Source organism: Oryctolagus cuniculus, chromosome 6, assembly GCF_964237555.1.
Source record: "Oryctolagus cuniculus chromosome 6, mOryCun1.1, whole genome shotgun sequence".
NCBI classification, from domain to species: Eukaryota; Metazoa; Chordata; class Mammalia; order Lagomorpha; family Leporidae; genus Oryctolagus; species Oryctolagus cuniculus.
This window is the reverse complement of record NC_091437.1, coordinates 39831734-39851302: the sequence shown is the minus strand read 5'-3', so window position 1 is coordinate 39851302 and position 19569 is coordinate 39831734. Positions and strand designations below refer to the sequence as shown.

The window sequence follows — 19569 nt, the reverse complement described above, 5'->3', positions numbered from 1 at the left end:
TAGTGGATACATAGGTATCTTACTGTGCTTGTAATTTACATGTTTATAACAATAAGTGATATCAAATGTCTTTTCATATGTTTATATATTTTGGGTGAAATGTTTGTTCAAATTTTGTCCAGTTTTTAAATTCTCGAGTGCTTTTTAAAATATATATTCTAAGGGCCAGTGCTGTGGCATAGCTGGTAAAGCTGCTGCCCGCAGCACTGAAAGCCCATATGGGCACCTGTTCAAGACCCGGCTGCCCCACTTTCTTTCCAGCTCCCTGCTGATACACCTGGGAACGCAGTGGAAGAAGGCCAAAGTACTTGAGGCCCTACACCCACATAAGAGCCTGGAATAAGTTCCTGGTTCCTGGCTTTGGATAGGCTCAACTCTGGCTATTATAGACATTTGGGGAGTAAACCAATGGATGGAAGATTCTCTCTCTCTCTATCTCTGTTTCTCTCTCTAATTCTTCAAATAAATAAATAAGTCATACACACACACATACATTCTAGATACAAGTCTTTGGCCATGTATCTATTGTGAATATTTTCTCCCAGTCTATAGATTGTCATATATGTTATAAATGGAGGAAACAGAGTGGCCTTTCATCTAGTGGTAACTCCCAAATGCTGGCAACAGTTAGGGCTAGACCAGGCTGAAGCCAGGAGTCAAGAACTCTATGTTAGTCGCTCATGTGGGTGGCAGACTCAACCACTTAAGCCATCAGCTGCTATTTTCCAGGGTGTGTATTAGCAGAAAGCTGGAATTGGAAGCAGAGCCTGGACTTGAACCCATATAATCCAATATGGAATGCAGGCATCCCAACTTGGGTCTTTTTTTTTCTAATTTGTAGAATTTACTGGTTTCTGTGGTGTACAAGCTTCAACCACATCCAATTCCTTTTTTTTTCACTTGATTTTTCTTTTTTAAATTTTATTTAAGTTACACAAGTTTCACATATTTCATACATACAGATTCAGGAACACAGTGATACTTCATACCCTACCCTCCCTCCTGCCTGCACTCCACCCTTCTTCCCCCTCCCTCTCCTATTACCATTCTGTTTTTTTGTTTGTTTGTTTAACAAAGATCTATTTTCAGTTAACTTTATACTCAGAAGGTGATTAACCATACACTAAGTAAAGAGTCCAACAAATAGTATGAAAAAAAAAATAAAAACAACACTGTCAGAAGTCAAGGAAAGGGCTGTTGAAAATCACATCTCAAAGTTTCATTTTCATTACTATAAGTTTTCTTTTAGGTACCCTATTAGTTATCACCGATCAGGGAGAACATGGTATTTGTCTTTTAGGAACTGGCTTATTTCAGTAAGTATGATGCTTTCTAGTTGCATCCCTTTTGTTGCAAACTACAGGATTTCTTCTTTTTTACCGCTATATAGTTTTCCACAGTGTATATATACCATAATTTCTTTATCCAGTTGATGGACATCTGAGTTGATTCCGTGTCTTAGCCATCATGATTTGAGCTGCAATAAACATGGGGGTACAGATCAGTCTTTCATATGATGATTTCTTTTGGATTACCAGGACAGGGATAGCTGGATCATTTGGTAGGTCTGTATTCAGATTTCTGACGTATTTCCATACTGTCTGCCACAGTGGTTGCACCAGTTTACATTCCCACCAACAGTGGATTAGCATGCCTTTTTACCCATATTCTCACCAGGGTTTCTTATTTGTTGATTTCTATATGAAAGCCATTCTAATGGAGGTGAGGTGAAACCTCATTGTGGTTTTGATTTACATTTCCCTGATGGCTAGTGATTCTGAGCATTTTTTTTTTTTTTTTTTTGGACAGGCAGAGTTAGACAGTGAGAGAGAGAGAGAGAGACAGAGAGAAAGGTCTTCCTTTTTCCATTGGTTCACCCCCCAAGTGGCCGCTGTGGCTGGCACGCTGCGGCCGGTGCACCGCGCTGATCCGAAGCCAGGAGCCAGGTGCTTCTCCTGGTCTCCCATGTGGGTGCAGGGCCCAAGCACTTGGACAATCCTCCACTGCACTCCCGGGCCACAGCAGAGAGCTGGACAGGAAGAGGAGTAACCGGGACAGAATCTGGCTCCCCCACTGGGGCCAGAACCTGGTGTGCCGGTGCTGCAGGTGGAGGATTAGCCTATTGAGCCACTGCGCCGGCCGATTCTGAGCATCTTTTCATGTGTTTCTTGGCCATTTGAATTTCCGCTCTTAAAAAATGCCTGTTCAAGTCCTCTGCCCATTTCTTAAGTGGATTGTTTGCTTTGTTATTGAATTTCCTGAGCTCTTTATAGATTCTGAATATTAATCCTTTACTTGTTGCATAGTTTCCAAATGATTTCTCCCATTTTGTCAGTTTCTTCTTTTCTTTGCTGGGTGTTACTCTGCACCACAGAAGCTTTTCAATTTGATGTAATCCCATTTGTCAGTTTTGACTTTGATTCCATGTGTTTCTGGGGTCTTTGCCAAGAAGTATTTGCCTATGTCAATATCTTTCAGAGGTTCCCCAATATTTTCTAGTAATTTGATGGTGTCAGGATGTATATTTAGGTCCTTGATATATTTTGAGTGGATTTTTATGTAAGGTGTGATGTAGAGGTTTTGTTCCAATACCAGCATGTGTAGCTCCAATTTTCCTAGCTCCATTTGTTGAACAGACTATCCTTGCACCAGGGGATTGATTTTAGTGCCTTTGTCAAAGAAAAGTTCTTTACAAATGCATGGATTGATTTCTGGAGTTTTTATTCTGTTCCATCGGTCTACAAGACTGTTGTGTGCCAGTATCAGGTTCTTCTGGTTATAACTGCCCTATAGTATGTCATGAAACCTGGCATTGTGATGCCTATTACTTTGTTTTTGTTGTGTAAGATTGCCTTACTTATTTGGGGTCTCTCGTGTTTCCATGTGAATTTTAGCATCATTTTTTCTATATCTGAGAAGAATGTCATTGGTATTTTGATTGGGATCACATTGAATCTGTTAATTGCTTTTGTTAGTATAGACATTTTGATGGTATTGATTCTTCCAAACTGTGAACATGGAATATTTTTCCATTTTTTGTGTGTTCTTCTATTTCTTTCTTTAATATTTTATAATTTTCATCGTAGAGATCTTTGACATCCTTGGTTAAATTTACTCCAAGGTATTTAATTTTTTGCAGCTTTTGTGAATGGGATTTATCTTAGCAGTTCTTTCTCAGCTGTGGTATTGTCTTTGTATACAAATGCTATTGATTTTTGTGTGTTGCCTTGACTGTCTTGAGGAATGTTTCATCTATACCCAGTTTGCTTTAGGTTTTCATCATTAAAGGATGTTGTATTTTATCAAATGCTTTTTCTGCATCTGTTGAGATAACCATATGGTTTTTGTTCTTAAGTTTTTTAATGTGATGTACCTTTCCAATTTCTTCCTGTAGGCACCAGTTGCTGTAAACTTCACTTTTAGCACTGCTTTTGCTGTATTCCAAACATTTTGATATGTTATATTGTTGTCTGCATTCCTTTCTAGAAATTTTTTATCTGTATTTTGATTTCTTCTATGACCCACTGTTCATTCAGAAACATGTTGTTCAGTCTCCATGTGTTTGCATACGTTCTAGAGATTCTTGAATTGTTAGTTTCCAGCTTCATTCCATTATGGTCAGAGAAGATGCATGGTGTGATTTTGAAGCTTTTGAATTTGTTGAGACTTGCTTTATGGCCTTGCAGAGAGTCTATTCTAGAGAAAGTTCCATGCCCTAATGAGAAGAATGTGCATTCTGCAGCAGTGGGATGAAAAGGTATATAGATATCTGTTAAGTCCATTTGGTCAATAGTGTCAGGTAGCTCTGTTTATTTGTTGATTTTCTGTGTAGTTGTTCTGTCCGCTGAAGAAAGCGGGTTGTTGAAGTTCCCAATTACTATTATTTTAGAGTATATGTCTCCCTTTAGATACATTAACATTTCCTTTAAATAGCCAGGTTCCCTGGGATTGGGTGCATATACATTTATTATAGTCACATCTTTCTGCTGAATTGATCCCTTAATGATTACATAGTGTCCTTCTTTGTCTCTTTCAAGAGTTTTTGTGTTAGAATCTATTTTGTTTGATATTAGGAAGGCTACAGCTGCTCTTTTTTGCTTTCTGTTATTTGGAATATCCTTTTCCAGCCTTTCACTTTAAGTCTGTGTGTATCTTTGTTGATGAGATGTATTTCTTCTAGGCAGAAAGTAGATGGGTCTTATTTTTTTAATCCATTTAGCCAGTCTGTATCTTCTAATTGGAGAGTTAAGGACATTTACATTCAAGCTGACTTTTGATAAGTAATGACTTGGACCTGCTGTTTTTCCAAAAATAGTACTATGTTTTACATGAGATTTCCTTTGTACTTTTACTGTGAGATTTCTTGCCTTATTGTTACTTCATAATGATGACTATCTTTCTGTGTTTCTGTGTGTAGCATATCCTTAAGCATCTTTTGTAAGGCTGGATGAATGGTGACAAATCCTTTCAATTTCTCTTTGTTACATAAGATTTTTATTTCACCTTCATTCATAAATGAGAGCTTTGCAGGGTCCACTATTCCGGGTTGACAGTGTTTTTCTCTAAAGACTTGGATTATATCTCACCATTCTCTCCTGGCCTGTAGGGTTTCTGATGAGAAGTCAGTTTTGAGTCTAATTAGTTATCCTCTAAAAGTAATTTGGCATTTGCCTCATGCACATTTTAGAATACTTGCTTTATGTTTTACTGTTAAACAGTTGACTGCAATGTGTCGTGGTGAAGGTCTTTTCTGGGCATATCTATTAGGAGTTTTATGTGCTTCCTGTACTTTCTTTCTCCAAACTGGGGAAGTTTTTACTTATTTCACTAAATAGGCCTTCTAGTCCATTCTATTTTTTCCATACCTTCAGGAACTACTAAGTATGTTGGGTCCTATGATAATATCTCATAAATCTCCAACACTGTTTTAATTTTTCTAATTTCATTTTCTTTTTTTTTTTTGGTTTGAATTAAAAGTATCCAATTGTCTTCTAGCTTGTGTATTCTCTTCTGCCTCACCAAGTCTGCTTCATTGTTTATAATACTTCAGTTTCTTTTCTCTTTAATATCTCAATTTCATAGGAAAAATTTACTTTCATTTTAAGCATGGATTTCTTTATTCATGGACTTGCTTCTTAATACTTCTGAGTAATCCTATGATTAATTTTTTGAATAACATTTCAGGCATTTCATCAATATTCATATTCACAGTCTAATATTGAAGTGTTGTATTCCTTTAGGGAGGTCATGTTGTTTTCCTTAATCTTGTTTCTTGAACTTCCACATGTTTTTTAGGCATTTGTGGAGATACTGTTGGTTTTTTCCTCTGATGGCTTTTATCTTTGAACTATGCCTCTGTGGCTTAGTGAGATGTCTGCTCTCAGTATTCACTAGGAGAGCTGTGTGGGGCATTGCCAGGAATTTGTCAGTGCTGCAGGGTGAGGCATGTATCTAGGATGACAGTTGATCTCCACTTGTTAAAAGAAGGAGGACTATGGTCACACTGTTGACTTCATCACACACTCCCACCTCCTCTCTCAAGCTGACTAATGCCCAGTGATGGCCTTCAGGGGTATAATATTCATCCATGCTTCCATGTGATGATCTGTGCAGCCCTCAGTGTGAGCCCAGATCCTGCTAGATGACCCACCACAGGCACTCAAGGAGATCTGAGCATGTGGAGCTGCTCACATGGATTTCGCAGAGACCCAGCTCCACACTGCACCGTCTCAGGCAGTCACTGTGTTCCCACAGGCTCAGGAATCAGGGCTCCCATTGCCAGCAGGTACAAAGGATCCTCTCCTCCCCACTAGCCTGTTCTGTCCACAGACAGGCTGAGAGGTTTCCAGAACCTGCTGCCTGTGGGCACCCCGCCTAAGCAGATGCAACCCTGAAGCCTGTGATGTGTTGGGAGCATAAGGGGGCACTTCACAATGCTACGTGGGTCCACAGCCCACTGTCAGTCCTCCCTGCCACACTCAGAGTCAGTGGGAAACATGAGTTTTTCCCTCTGGTAAAATCCCTGAATCAGATAAAACCTGCCAGCTGCAGCCCTACTTACTTCACAATCGTGCTAGGTGCCTAGAAGCGCTCTGCAGTGGGTACAAATGCCGGAATGGCTCCTTTTCCCCGGCCCTTGCCGGGTGGGCGCAGTGGAGCTGCTGTGGTTGCCTCTGCTGACAACATGGAGACTGTCCTTGCCAGTTACTGGGTCCTCACACAAGCCATGTAGCAGCTGCTAACTACTTAAGTCCAAAATGGACCCGCCTTCTCACAGCCCGTTGCTGGACGCCATTGCGGCAGGGGACGGGGAGAGAGAGATGCGCCTCTTTTCTTTTTCTCTGGGTTTGCGCTCTGTTCACCTAGGGCTCTAGGTGAGACTCAAAGATAGTGCAATCTCCTCAGCTGTCCCTCCAGCTTTATCAGCAGCAGCATGGGCTGTTACAGTCTGATCTCACCTCACTCCCTAACTTGGCGCTTCCTCTGGCTCAGGGCTTCTGGGGTCCTTGGTCATGTCCATGCTCACTGCCACGCGTCCACAGTGTCTCTCTTCCTTCTGCAGAATCTCCATTGCAGTTTCTCCTCAGATTCTTCCCTGAGAATGCACTTTCTCCACGTTTTTTTTTTTTTTTTTCACTCGTTTGCCTAGCCTAGAGCAGAACAGACTGTCACTATTTGGAATCCACCCCCCCCCCACCTCCTGCCACACCATGTCTTTACGGCTAGACAAACACCTTCCCCAAGATGGACTTTTTATTAACGCTTTGAAAAGCAAAAGCTGTCATTTTGATATTTAATATTGTCATTTTGATTATTTTTTTCAGAATTTGTGATATTCATGTCTTCTAAACTCAAGGTCAGTATGATTTTCCCCTTTTTCTTTCTTCTAGAAGTTCTGTAATACTAACACTTCCTTATTGGTCTGTGATCAATTTTAATATTAGTTTTAATATATGGTACCGGTATGGGGTGATACTGTATTGCTTTTGTTTAGTTCATGGCTGTCAAATTTGATGGCATCATTTGTTAAAATTCTTTTCCTTTGTTGAATTGCATTGGCCCCTTTGTTCAAAAATCAATTTAAAATATATGTGTAGAAATATATTGCTGGACTAAGCAATCAGTAGCTATTAAACAAAGACTTTGCAAGGCTCGTAGCTGCAGAAGTTGCATTTACAGAACACTTTGTGTGACTTGACTTTCCATTTGGGTAACTGCTGTTCCAACTTGAATGTGCATCAGAGCGTCCTGGAGGTGTGGGCAAAACACAGCACTGATGACTCTGTCCAGAGCTGCTGCTCCAGTACATCAGTATCAGGTCCAAAATACTTATATTCTTAACAAGCCTAACATCAAAAAGATCAAATGAATTTTCTGATTTTGGCTTTGAGCATTCTCTTTGAGTTTTTCTGTGAATGTATAACAAATGAAAAGATAGTTAATGAAGTATAGACTCCATTAGCAGAAGGAAGTTTCACAAGAGCTAATGATGCCTGTTGTACATCATTATCCTCAGATGCTTACAATATAAAAACATGTCTTTCCAATCATGATTCAATGTTATCAAATCCATGGAACCAAATGAAAACTTACCACACTTCATCCACCATTGATGAAACATGACTTTATTGTGGCTGTTATTGCAAATTTCAATTTAAAAATTAATGACTGGAAGTAGTGTATGTGTGTTTGTGTGTAAGGGTGGCTAATAAGAATGTGTATTTTAATATTAAATAGCTGTATATTCTTACCAAGTTAAATGTTCTTACTAAATTAGATCTCTGGAGCTGAAATCTTATATTAATTGTGAGGAACTCAGGTTAAAAATTGCTTCCAAATAATCTACAGCTTTTCAGCAATCAAAATAGATACTGCAGTTGACAAAATTTAGCACATTTTTATACATGCAGAGTTAAAGTAGTTGAACCACAATATCTGTTTGACAAAGGTGACATTGAATATATATTTTAGGGGGTTGCAGTTGTGGCACAGCTAGTTAAGCTGCTGCTTACAAAACCAGTGCCCCATATCAGAATGCTTGTTAAAGTCCTGGCTACTCCGCTTCCATTCCTGATTCCTGTAGTGTACCAGGGAAGGCAGTGGAAGATGGTCCCAATGCTTATGACCCTACCACACATGTTGGAGAGCAGGAAGGAGTTCTACTTCCTGGTTTTAGCCTGGCCTGGACCTGGCTCTTGCAGCCATTTGTGGAGTGAACCAGCAGATGGACAACTTATTGCTCTGCTTCTCCCTCTCCCTCTGTCTATGACTTTCAAATTAAAAAAAAAAAAAAAAATTAACAAGTCTTCAGTATAGCAGAACTCACCTTTCCTCATTACCTGATGTCAGAAATATGTGAAATTTGATTGAAGTTATCATGTGTGTCTTACAATATTATTGCTATTTTATGTGAATACTTAGAGTTTTTTTCAAGATCTATACGAATACTTAATTAAATATCCAAAGAGTTGAGCCTGAAGTGTTAGGGACTTGTGCATCTTAATCTTTAATTCAGGTTCTTAAACCCACAGAGATAAGAAATCAAAGCAGAGGCATAGAAACGATACATTAGTAAGGAAGGATTTATTGAACAGAGAGAACATACTTTCATGTGTGAGTGTGGGCCACTCCTCATGGAGAGATACCTATCATTATGGACCAGATTACTCGCCTATGCAGAGAGAGAGAGGGAGCAAGCCATGGTAGGATCTCCAAACACAAAAAAAGGGCCTCTCCTATGTAATCAATCTCTTTTTGTGTTTGGGGATGGTGCCCTAAACTACATACACAAGCATGATGGAGTCTGGGAGGAGTTTACTGTGCCTGAGACTTGCTGGAATATTCATGGTACCTCCACATGGCCATCATGGTGTCTCCTTCCTCACCCCAGATGAGACACAGGTGTGTCAATAGAAAGTGGGTGTATTAGATTGACACGTAAGGGATAAAGTTAGGATGCAGAACTGGCAGAAATTCCAACTCACCTGTCCCTACCTGACTGCTTCCATTATATCAAAAGCATACTTACTTTTAGAAAGTTCTTAGCAGGTTGCAGTTATTGAAACAAAGCTTATAAATTAAAAGATAGAACTTTTCCTATTAAACAAGCAGTTATCCAGTCAAATGAAATAAGAGCTCAAATGTTATACTAGATTTAAATTTGAAATTCTGTAATTGTGATTTGATCATGAATTGTGAGGAAAACTTTCCAATAAATTTCCCATTTTTTTAATTGGACACAATTATATCTCCTACCTATATGACATAAAATTTAAAAGATGTGTGAGATTGGGTTTATTAATTTAGTAAAACAATTAAGTCAGTGATCAGTATAGATATGTTATTTTAAAGATTTTGTCTGATAAAATATTTGTTGAAGAGGTAAACTAAACCATAGCTAAAAAGAGTATAAAATATTTCAGTTCAAGCTGTGTTGCAGAATGGACAAGCTTAGATGTATGGACAAAGTTTTCTTAATTTAAAAATATACTTTAAATAAAGGAATAAGTTGAAATTGTCAGAAACTTCAAATGTGTTAAACATGAAATGCAACTTGGAAGGAGCTTATAGGCAATTTTAGGAAAACTAATGATGATAAAGTGATATTAGAAAAGTACACTACTTAGAAAAAATACCTTTGACAAATGTTTAGGGGAAATATGGCTTTAAATCATTAAAGTTTATTAATTACATTTTAAGTAATTTAAGAGACAAAAAGAGAGATAAATATAGCATATTCTGATCTGTTGGTTCACTCATTCCCCAAATGCCCACAATGGCCAGGATGGGTTCAGGGCTGGGTGAGGGCTGAGCTGAGGTGACAGGAGACAGGAACTTGGAACCCACTCCAAGCCCCCTGTTAGGTAACCAGAACCTAAATCACTTCGGGCATCATTGCTGCCTCCTGAGGTCTGCATCAGCAGGAAGCCAGAGTCAGCAGCAGAGCCAAGAATGCAGTGCAGGTGCTCTGATGTGTGTGCAGGCATCTTAACCAGTGCCATAACTGCTAGACTGAACACCTGTCCCCGGAATTTTATTTTTAACGCTTAAACTATGAGTGCAAAATTCTTAAAATTTTGCTTTAGTGTGTGTGGTATAAGTGTGTTGCTTTTATATGGTTTTAAATAATATTTTTACTTAAATAAAAGGGAAAATTTTATGTATTTTATATATACATTTTAAGAGCATAATGACATTTCCCACCATACCCTCACCCCCCCTCCCTTGCTCCTACCCTCCTTTTCCTCCTTTATTTTATTTTATTTTAAATTTTACCATGATATACATTCAATTTACTTCATAACCACAAGCTTAACTCTCAACTAAATAAAGCATGCAACCACTAGTAAGTAAAAAACCTACCATTCCTCAGGAATATAGACATGGGCTATGAATAATAATCAAATCTCAAAATATTTTTGTTAGCAGTTTTGAAAGAAGACCTCAAATACTTTAAAACTAGTTTAAGGTCATTAAGCATTTCAGTCCATACATTAGGTGGGACATAGTCAGGGGAATGAAGTTCATGAGCTGGAAGCCACACCTCTCCCACCCCATGTAATCCTGTCTACCCACAGGTCAATCAGATGACCTTACCTGGGACCTTGGGGCAGTACTGTATAACCATCGCTTCCCCTTTTCTGAGCTCATAAGAAGCCTGGTAGAGGGGAGGGCTCCCTCTCCCTCTCCCCCTCCCTCTGTCCTCATGGACCCAGGGTGAGCAGGGCTTGGAAGTCCCTCTTTACCTTTCCTGGCCCACTCTCCCTAAATAAAACCCTCACGTGCCTGTGTATTCCCCTTACTTTTTAAAATAAACTTTATCATGCTGCACATCGTGTTTGTGCCTCTACTTAGAATTCTCTAAGTAACAGGCAGGAGTCTGGAGTAGAAATTTAGGTCAAACCTAGCCCATAACTTACAGATTGTAATTTTTAGCATTCTCTATATCAAAACTATATTATGGTTTGAATCATAATCACTCTTGTCATGCAGTGTGAAAGAAGAATGACTGTGAGTGACCTTGCATGTGAAAAGACAGAGGGGCACAGAACATTGATGGCCTAGAAAGAAAACTGCTGAGGATTTTGAATCCAGGAGAACCACGTTGTCTTGGCTTTCTTACTCTTGAGAGATGGAAAGATGCACTGAATTACATCGAGAGGTACCATTTTTAACAGGTCAGAGTCTGTGAAGATCTGCCACATCCACGAGATGAGCCACCCATTGAGAATAAACACAGGTTGCCTCTTAATAATTGAATTAGCTTTCCTCTAGATAGGCTTGACTTTGAACTGGGTTTGAGTCGCCCTGTTGTATTGTTCTCTCTCTATTACGGTTAACATATGCTGATTCTGTCAAAGACTATGTAGAACAAAAAGAAATTAGAATTCTCCCTTAAGGCAACTCCTCAAAGGGTAATTGTGGGCCTTAAATGTGCCTGATGTCATTAAAAATTGCCTCTGTTTAAAGGGAGATCCTTTCAATAGGTTCCTTACCAGCTTAGAGGGCATTCTGAAAGGAACTAACTGGTCAAGAATGCTAAGTCCTTTCTTTGATTTCTTTCTATGAGTAAAATTCATGTAATATGATGGAAAAAATAACTACTTAGTCCATCCTCAACTACTTAGTCCCCCACTTTTATAGTAGACTGAGATCTCTCAATAAGTATCCACAAAGCATGAGCTCCATACAGTTATTGGCAACATTAGAACTATCTCATACTATTTATATAGGCCAGATTTTTATAATTTCTTTCATTTTCAGATAAGATAATTGGAAAGTGAACTGCCGATTTCAGTGACTGATCGTCTGTTAAAATATGGACGTCTTTTGATTATATTGTGCTTCAATGACAGATAATCATATATATTTTTGTCTAATTCTTTTTTTTTTCTTTCTTTTATTTATTTTTTGAGACAGAGAGAAGTAGACAGAGAGCCTTCCATGCACTGAATCACTCCCTACATGCCCTTCTTAGTGCCAGACCAGGATAAATCTAGGAGCCAGGAACTCAGTCCAAGTCTCCCACATGGGTGGCAATCACGAGAGCCATCACCGAATGTCTCCCAGAGTCAACATTAGTGGGAAGCTGGATTCAGGAACCTGGGAATTGAACTCAGGAAGTCTGATATGTAAATGTCCTAATTGGTGGCTTTAATTGCTATGCCAAATGCTCACCTCTCTAATTATTTCTTATCAAATTCAATTCTTCTATACACAATGAACAGGCTAGTAGTGAATGAGATAGTTGGACCATGGAGGTTACCCTAATCAAGGAACTGTGGTAAGATTAAAATAAAAATTAGTCCCTGTCTTTAAGTTACGATTTCTAGTAATTCAATCATTACTAGGTTAAATGGCCAACATGAAAAGCTTTTGGTGTGGACTTCTCTGGACATGTATACCAAATAAGGGAAGTGGCATTTATCCATTTCTTCCTTTGGAATACATGTATCACTTAAGTGCTTTGTTTTAGGAATTGAAAGAAAAGTAAGATGGTTTATAGCCCAGGTGCTCAAAGTAGCTGGGAAAACAAGCCCTAACATATTAGGAAAGCATATGCTTAAGCATAAAAATATCCAGTAATGCATTACAGTGGTTCATAGAAGGTGAGTATCAGTGGAGGAGTCTTTGGAGAAAACAGAGAATTGGAATAAATGTTGAATGACAGATAGTATTTGAAAAAAATAAAGGAATAGACAAGTCATTTAAGCTCACAACTCTGATTCACAATTTGATCTCCATTTATGCATTTATCAAACAGTTAAGGCCAGTGCAGTCTGTTTTAAGGAAAAAGAGAGTTCCCCATGATTAGTAGAGAAGATAAGGTAGGAAATAAAATTGTGTTTATTGTGACTTAACACTGAAAAATATATGTCTTAGGATCTTCCTACAAGTTTGTAAACTTCTTTAAGAACAGGAATCATCTATTTCCCACCCCACCTCCACACCTTCTGCCTTTTTACCACATACAACATACGCAACACAGTGCCTTCTCTGTGGTACTCAACAATGTTTAGTAAATATATGTCTGGATGAATACTTGAGAAATCTGACTCTGATAGAATTATCCTGAGTTCATAGAATCTCACCTTATTTATATTACATTTGGAGACAGAGTTCTTGGCTAAGTATCAGCAAATGGCAGTGTTCAAAAATTTCCTTTAATTCCACTTGTTATTTACTTTGTTTTCTGATAGGTAGTTATGGTTTTTCCCTCTTCCAAACCCAATGCACTTGACAGTTATTTATTTGATCATCCATCATATGTTGTGCGTGAAATTGGCATCAAAGCAGAAAGAATGCAAACACATGAAGACCTGAGACCTATTGTTAGCTCTTGGTGACACTCGGCAAGCCTTATTTCTCCTCTGGAACTCATAACTAAATTTTAAGATGATGCCTGGATTTACTACTCCCTCAGATTATTTTCCAACTATTTGGGAGCACATTTGTCTTGTTTTAAAAGGGTTCCCTGTGCCATTTTTTCATGCCTTGCCCTGAATGTTTATCAGACCCTCAGCAGCTGTTCCACCCTGTGAAAAATGAAGTGAGTAGGTTTGACAGCTGTTTTCATGTTGCTTTGGGAAATGTGGGTTCACAGTATTGTATATAAATGGAATGTATTAATCACTCCCTATTCAAGTATTTACATCTTATAATCTACTTCATAGGTTTAAAGAAGGCAAAAAAAAGTTTTACTTGGCTGCAGACTCATAAAGATTATTAAATTTTAATTCTAATGGTTATTCAAAATAACAAGAGTAGTCATTCTGATGTACCCTTATTAAAAATACTTTGTTGGAGAGATAAAATTAAGGTGTAGATTTGAAGTCTGAGAAACTGAGCAGTGGATGTGCAAGGTGGGAAGTGAAAATCAAATCAAAATTCTTCAGTGTAATTAAAAGCAAAAAGGGAACTCACTGTTTGACATGGCTGAATAATCATGTCACAGCTGGATTTGGGAGCTCAACTGTCATCATTGAGAGACCCTGTGTCTTTCCAGTCCTTAACTCTGCTAACTTTTCCAGGACCTCCATTTGTCAGCCTCATTGTCCCAGGAAAACCCTGGCCCCTCATACTAGCAAGGTTGCTTCCCTAAGGTTCAGATTTAAGAGGAATATGATCAGATATGATCCTGAGTTTAGTGGAAATAAGAACCCTGCTTGATAGTTGCTCATGTGAACCTCCTGGTCAGCTCAGGTTTGAAGTCTAGGTTGTATGACCTTCAATATGGCTCTGTTTGCAGGTCTAGTTAAAGTTCCCTCCCCATAGCTGGAGCATCTTAGCTACACCTCAGCAGACAGCATCCAACATGTAGAATAAAATCTCCAAATAAAGTCATACTCCAGTGGCATAGGAAGACACAAATGGCCAGCCATAAAATAAGAATAACAGGCTTCTGCTGTAATGCTTGAGCCCTGATGAAGTACGAAGGTTAGATCTGTGGTTTTCAGTAAATTCTTGCCCAACTTAACAATATTGCCTACAGAATCTCTAACAAAACCTACTTAGCACAGAGAATCTGTTTAGGTTGAAACATGAGTGTCCAGGGGCTGAAAATTAGACATTTTCTTTATCTATGTTGATATCCCCTAAGTTGCTTCTCTGAAGACCCAGGAGTCCTGAGGAGAACGTCTTGGAATCTGTTCAGCAGGATACAAAGACTCCATGTAATGAGGAATCTGTGACTGCTGTTTCACATACAAGTCACCTGTGATTGCAGTGGGATGTTTAGTTCTGCTCAATATCTATTTCTTGTTTAAATTTAAATGGGATGAATTTAGGCAGAGGTAGCACATTTAAGGCATTTGCATTTTCCAAAGCACATTCACTTACCTTTTGGTGTATTTTTATTGATTTCTTTTTTGGACAGTCAGAGTTAGACAATGAAAGAGAGAGACAGAGAGAAAGGTCTTCCCTCCATTGGTTCACCCCCCAAATGGCCACTGCGGCCTGCGCGCTGCACCAATCCGAAGCCAGGAGCCAGGTGCTTCCTCCTGGTCCCCCATGCGGGTGCAGGGCCCAAGGACTTGGACCATCCTCCACTGTACTCCCAGGCCACAGCAGAGAGCTGGACTGGAAGAGGAGCAACCGGGACAGAACCACGCATCGACTGAGACTAGAACCCGGGATGCCGGTGCCACAGGCAGAAGATTAGCCTAGTGAGCCCTGGCACCGGCCTATTGATTTCTTTTTAAAGATTTATTTATTTGAAAATCAGAATGAGTGAGTGAGAGAGGAGAAAAAGGGTTCTTCTGCCTATTGATTCATGCCCCACATAGCTACCACAGGCAGGGATGGGCCAGACTGACGCCAGGACTGGACATCCATCAGGTTTCCCACCTGGGCCATTCTCCATTGCCTTTCCAGGTGCATTAGCACAGAACTGCATCAGAAGCAGAGCAGCCAGGGCTCAGGTGGCAGCTTAGCTCACTGTGCCACAACACCAGCCTCCTTACATATGCTTTTATTTTATGACATCCCCCATGAGCTAGGTAGTGTGTTATTTTCATTTTTAAATATTTTGATATGTTTATATGGACAAAAAGGGAGAATAACCTAATAAACCCCTTTCTACTCACAAGCGCAAATCTTTGAAATTTTAGTATGTTATGTGCTCCAGTTTCTCCTTCCTTTTTAATAAAGAAAGCATTAGTTAGAATCTGCTATATTTTGTCCCTATTCAGTTTTGCCCCTCCTAGTCCAGAAGTTCAACACTATGTGGAAATAGAATATTTATAATTTCTGTGAATGTTTCATTTTCTTGTTACATATTTATATATTCATCAAATATAAATCTTGTTTTACATTTAATATAAATGGTATTGAACCATATACTCATATAGCAGCAAGTCACATGCCTTTTTATCTAGATGTCTTTCAGACTTACATAGATAGACACAGATGTAACTTGAAATTGAAATGATCAGTTTAGTCCAGTGATAGAATCACTAACTAGTGGGATGTTTAGGTATTTTTCGCTGTGGGTTTTGTTTTGTTTTGCTTTGTTTTCAGTGAATATTGATTATTTATTAGTAATAGTGGCAAAGTTTCAAATAGTGGCAATAGTTTCAAAAAGAACTATAACTCCCTTAGGTTTAAAAATGGCTGCCTTGGGGCCGGCGCCACTGCTCACTTCACTAATCCTCTGCCTGTGGCGCCAGCACCCCAGGTTCTAGTCCTGGTCGGGGCGCCGGATTCTGTCCCGGTTGCTCCTCTTCCAGGCCAGCTCTCTGCTGTGGCCATGTGGGGAGTGAACCAGTAGATGGAAGCTCTCTCTCTCTCCCTCTGTTTCTCCCTCTCTGTCTATAACTCAGATTTTGAAAAATATTTTTAAAAAATCCTTAAAAAGAAAAGAAAAACATCTAATGAGGGGATTGAACTGAGTGGAAAGGAAAAGCAATAGATTTTCTTAAGAAATGATAGTGTTATCAAAGTCTAAAGGATCAGTAGGAATTACTAGACAAAGAAGAGAAGGAAGCTAAATCTCTACACAGAGGTGTGTGAATGTCCTCTGATGATGAGAAGAAGCACAGCAATTACAGGAAACTAAGAAATACATTTTCTTACTTAATTTTGACAGCAATACTGGGTTCTAGGCATCATCATCTTTATTTTACAGTTGAATTGAGGCTCAGTGGGTTTAATTAATTCTCATAAACTCATCCGGTTAGGAAGCTGCAGGATCCAATAGAATCTGTCTAACTTTACAATGTGTACATTTACACCACAATGCTCCTACTCCACCTACACTGCCCCAGATGATTTCACAGGGAAATTCTACCGAAAGTTTAAAGATCACTACTCTCAGTGCTTGCTTTGGATTATAGACAAGAGAAGAAAATTTCCCCAGCTCATTTTTTTAGGACAAATTGTGGTCAATCTTGTTTTATATGTATATTTCCTTACTGAGTAATTTTCAATCAACTCTTGTTATGTCATTCCATGTATAAATATACCAGCATGTATCTAAAATATATAAATTCCTTTACAATTAGGTACAGTATTAGTATAATATTATCATTCATTAATATATATAAATAATTATTACAAGAATATTGTATTTTTCTATGCCAGTTGTTGTTGGTCCTGTATTTCCCCTGTATCTTTACTATTTTTTACAAAGTGTTCAAGATAAAGCCAACGTCTATATGTTGTAATTGATCACTATTGCTTTTGAATAGCCAATAGTTTTGGATGCTTTGTCTCATTCTTTTCCTTGAGTTTGTTAAATAATTTTGATGTTCATAGTTTTCTGTATACTTGGTTCTACTAATTGCACACTCTTCTCTCATTTTCTGTAATAGGTCAATATTTGCAGGCAATAATCTCCCTTTGTAAGTGTTATTGGATAGGTCCATCAAGAGGCACATAATGGCCACTTGGTTTGTCTGTTAGCTAGATCTGATTGGTAAATAGCTGAGAAATTATACACATAGGAAAGGAAAGACAAATGTTTCATTCTTTTCCTTTATTTACTGGTTTTCAAACTGGTAAACTTTGTTTTTGATCATCTTCTAATGCTGATGAGTACATTTTTCTCACCTGATAGTTTTATTATGAACTCATAAATTTAAACACATCAGATTTGTTTCAAGCCATTGTGACGATAATTTTTACTGCATAATGTATCATAATATCACTAGCTGGGCTCTTTTGATGTGACACTAATAGCAGTTTGCCAAAGTCAAACAAAAACCCAGAGATGAAAACTGGGAACACACATGCCATAGGCCAAGGTGGCTTCTGGTATTTCCCCAAAACAGAGGAAAGTTTGGCACTGTATTAGGACATGGAGATCTGTGCAAATTGTTTGAGCAATCTGCCAACTCTGATTGGTGAGTGGAAGTAGTTACTATGTAAAGCTGATTTTAAGGTTACAATTGGATGTTCCATTGACCTTTACTAAGAAGGAAAAATAGTCTTTTGTTTTTATTTGACAGAGTTAGAGAGAGAGAAAGGTCTTCCTTCCGTTGGTTCACCCCCAAATGCCTGCTACTGCTGGAGCTACCCTGATCCAAAGCCAGGAGCCAGGTGCTTCCTCCTGGTCTCCCATGTGGGTGAAGGGCCCAAGCACTTGGGCCATCCTCCACTGCTTTCCTGGGCCACAGAAGAGAGCTGGACTGGAAGAGAAGCAACTGGGACTAGAACCTGGCATCCATATGGGATGCTGGTGCTGCAGGCGGAGGATTACCCAATTGTGCCATGGTGCCAGCCCCAAAAAAGTCTTAAAGCAAATTGTTTTCTTGGGTTGGTCCAGCAAGGGAGTCCCTTCAACAACTATCTATGACCTGAATGTTTGCTTCCTAATGTCATCTAGATCTATTTTATGACAAGAATATTTGTATTTGGATGTTCATTTTCTGTAAAATCATAATTGCTTTCTGATATAAAAAAATTCTAGGATCTCTTGTGCACTTCCTATCTCAAACCTCGAATCAATGATTAATAGAGCATTCCCTCTTCCTTTTATTTATTTTATATAAAAATCTGCCCCCTCCTTCTGAAAGGCAGGGAGACAAAGAGACAAAGACAGGCAAGGAAAGGTCTGGCTCCTTCACCAAATGTCTGCAGTGGTCAGGACTGGATCAGGGCAAAACCAGGAGCTGGGAACTCAGTCAGGGTCTCCCAAGTGGGTGGCAGGGACCGAGAGTTGTCGCATAACCTGCTATCTCCCAATGTCTGGATTAATAGGAAGCTGGAATTGGAATCAAAGTTGGGATTAATCGTTTTATCAAATGCCCACCCCATGTCTTCTTCCGATTAGAACTCGCTAATTAGAGACTATGATGTATACTTTAAGGTGCTTATTACTAGTAGGTTAATATATCATTTCTAGGGCTTTTCATTGAACAAAACTTGGAAACAGCATTAATGAAAAAGAAAGAAAAGTATTCCTTAAATATAAACTATTTCCAATTCAAATTTAAAATTATGCACCTTTTACTTCTTTATTTTATATCTAATGCTGAAATTCTGTGTTCCTAGTGATACTCTTCATTCTGTCCTATAATTTATTTATAATCATATCAGAAGTATATTGCTAACAGTATTTTGATTAACAGTATGAGAAGCTGAAAGCTGATGAGAGTTTTTAGCCTCTTCCTTTGTCCTTCAGATTTTTACCTACAAACAGATGTACTGACAAATTACTATAGTTCAGATGCATTGAGTTTGCTCTATGTGTGCTTATATCACCAGTTTGATATAAGCTCAGAATACATTTAGTTCATGTTTGGAAATGAAAAAGAATAATTTTGCCTAATTCTATGAAATAAGAAGTGATATTCTCTCCTGGTGGTTAGAATATGTCCAGATGCAATGACCGCAATAAGGAAGTGGATCTGTGAGATGGGGTGTGGGGGGGTGGTCCTTGATCCAGAGCCCCATGTGTGCTTGGATAGACCCTGAGCTCTGGGTCTATGGCCTGTGACATCTGAATTATTTCCCCGGCAAGGCAAGGTGCTGCTTGTATTGTTCAGGATTTTTTGAATGCTCAAAACAGGAATTTGCTTTGCATGTTATAGAAAAGTAAGAAACAAGCAGAGCCAGAACAGAGCAAGTTAA

At 38.8% G+C, this 19569-nt stretch overlaps 1 long non-coding RNA gene across 1 annotated transcript in view; it reads left to right on the top strand.

Annotated features, from left to right (window-relative positions):
* The window catches only part of LOC127490701 (uncharacterized), a 149843-nt gene extending 138425 nt beyond the window's left edge, over positions 1 to 11418 (top strand). The window contains exons 3-4 of the long non-coding RNA XR_007919004.2: positions 6825 to 6856; positions 10993 to 11418. This is a non-coding gene — a long non-coding RNA (uncharacterized lncRNA). The remainder of the gene's footprint in view (positions 1 to 6824; positions 6857 to 10992) is intronic.
* Positions 11419 to 19569: the final 8151 nt, after the last annotated feature.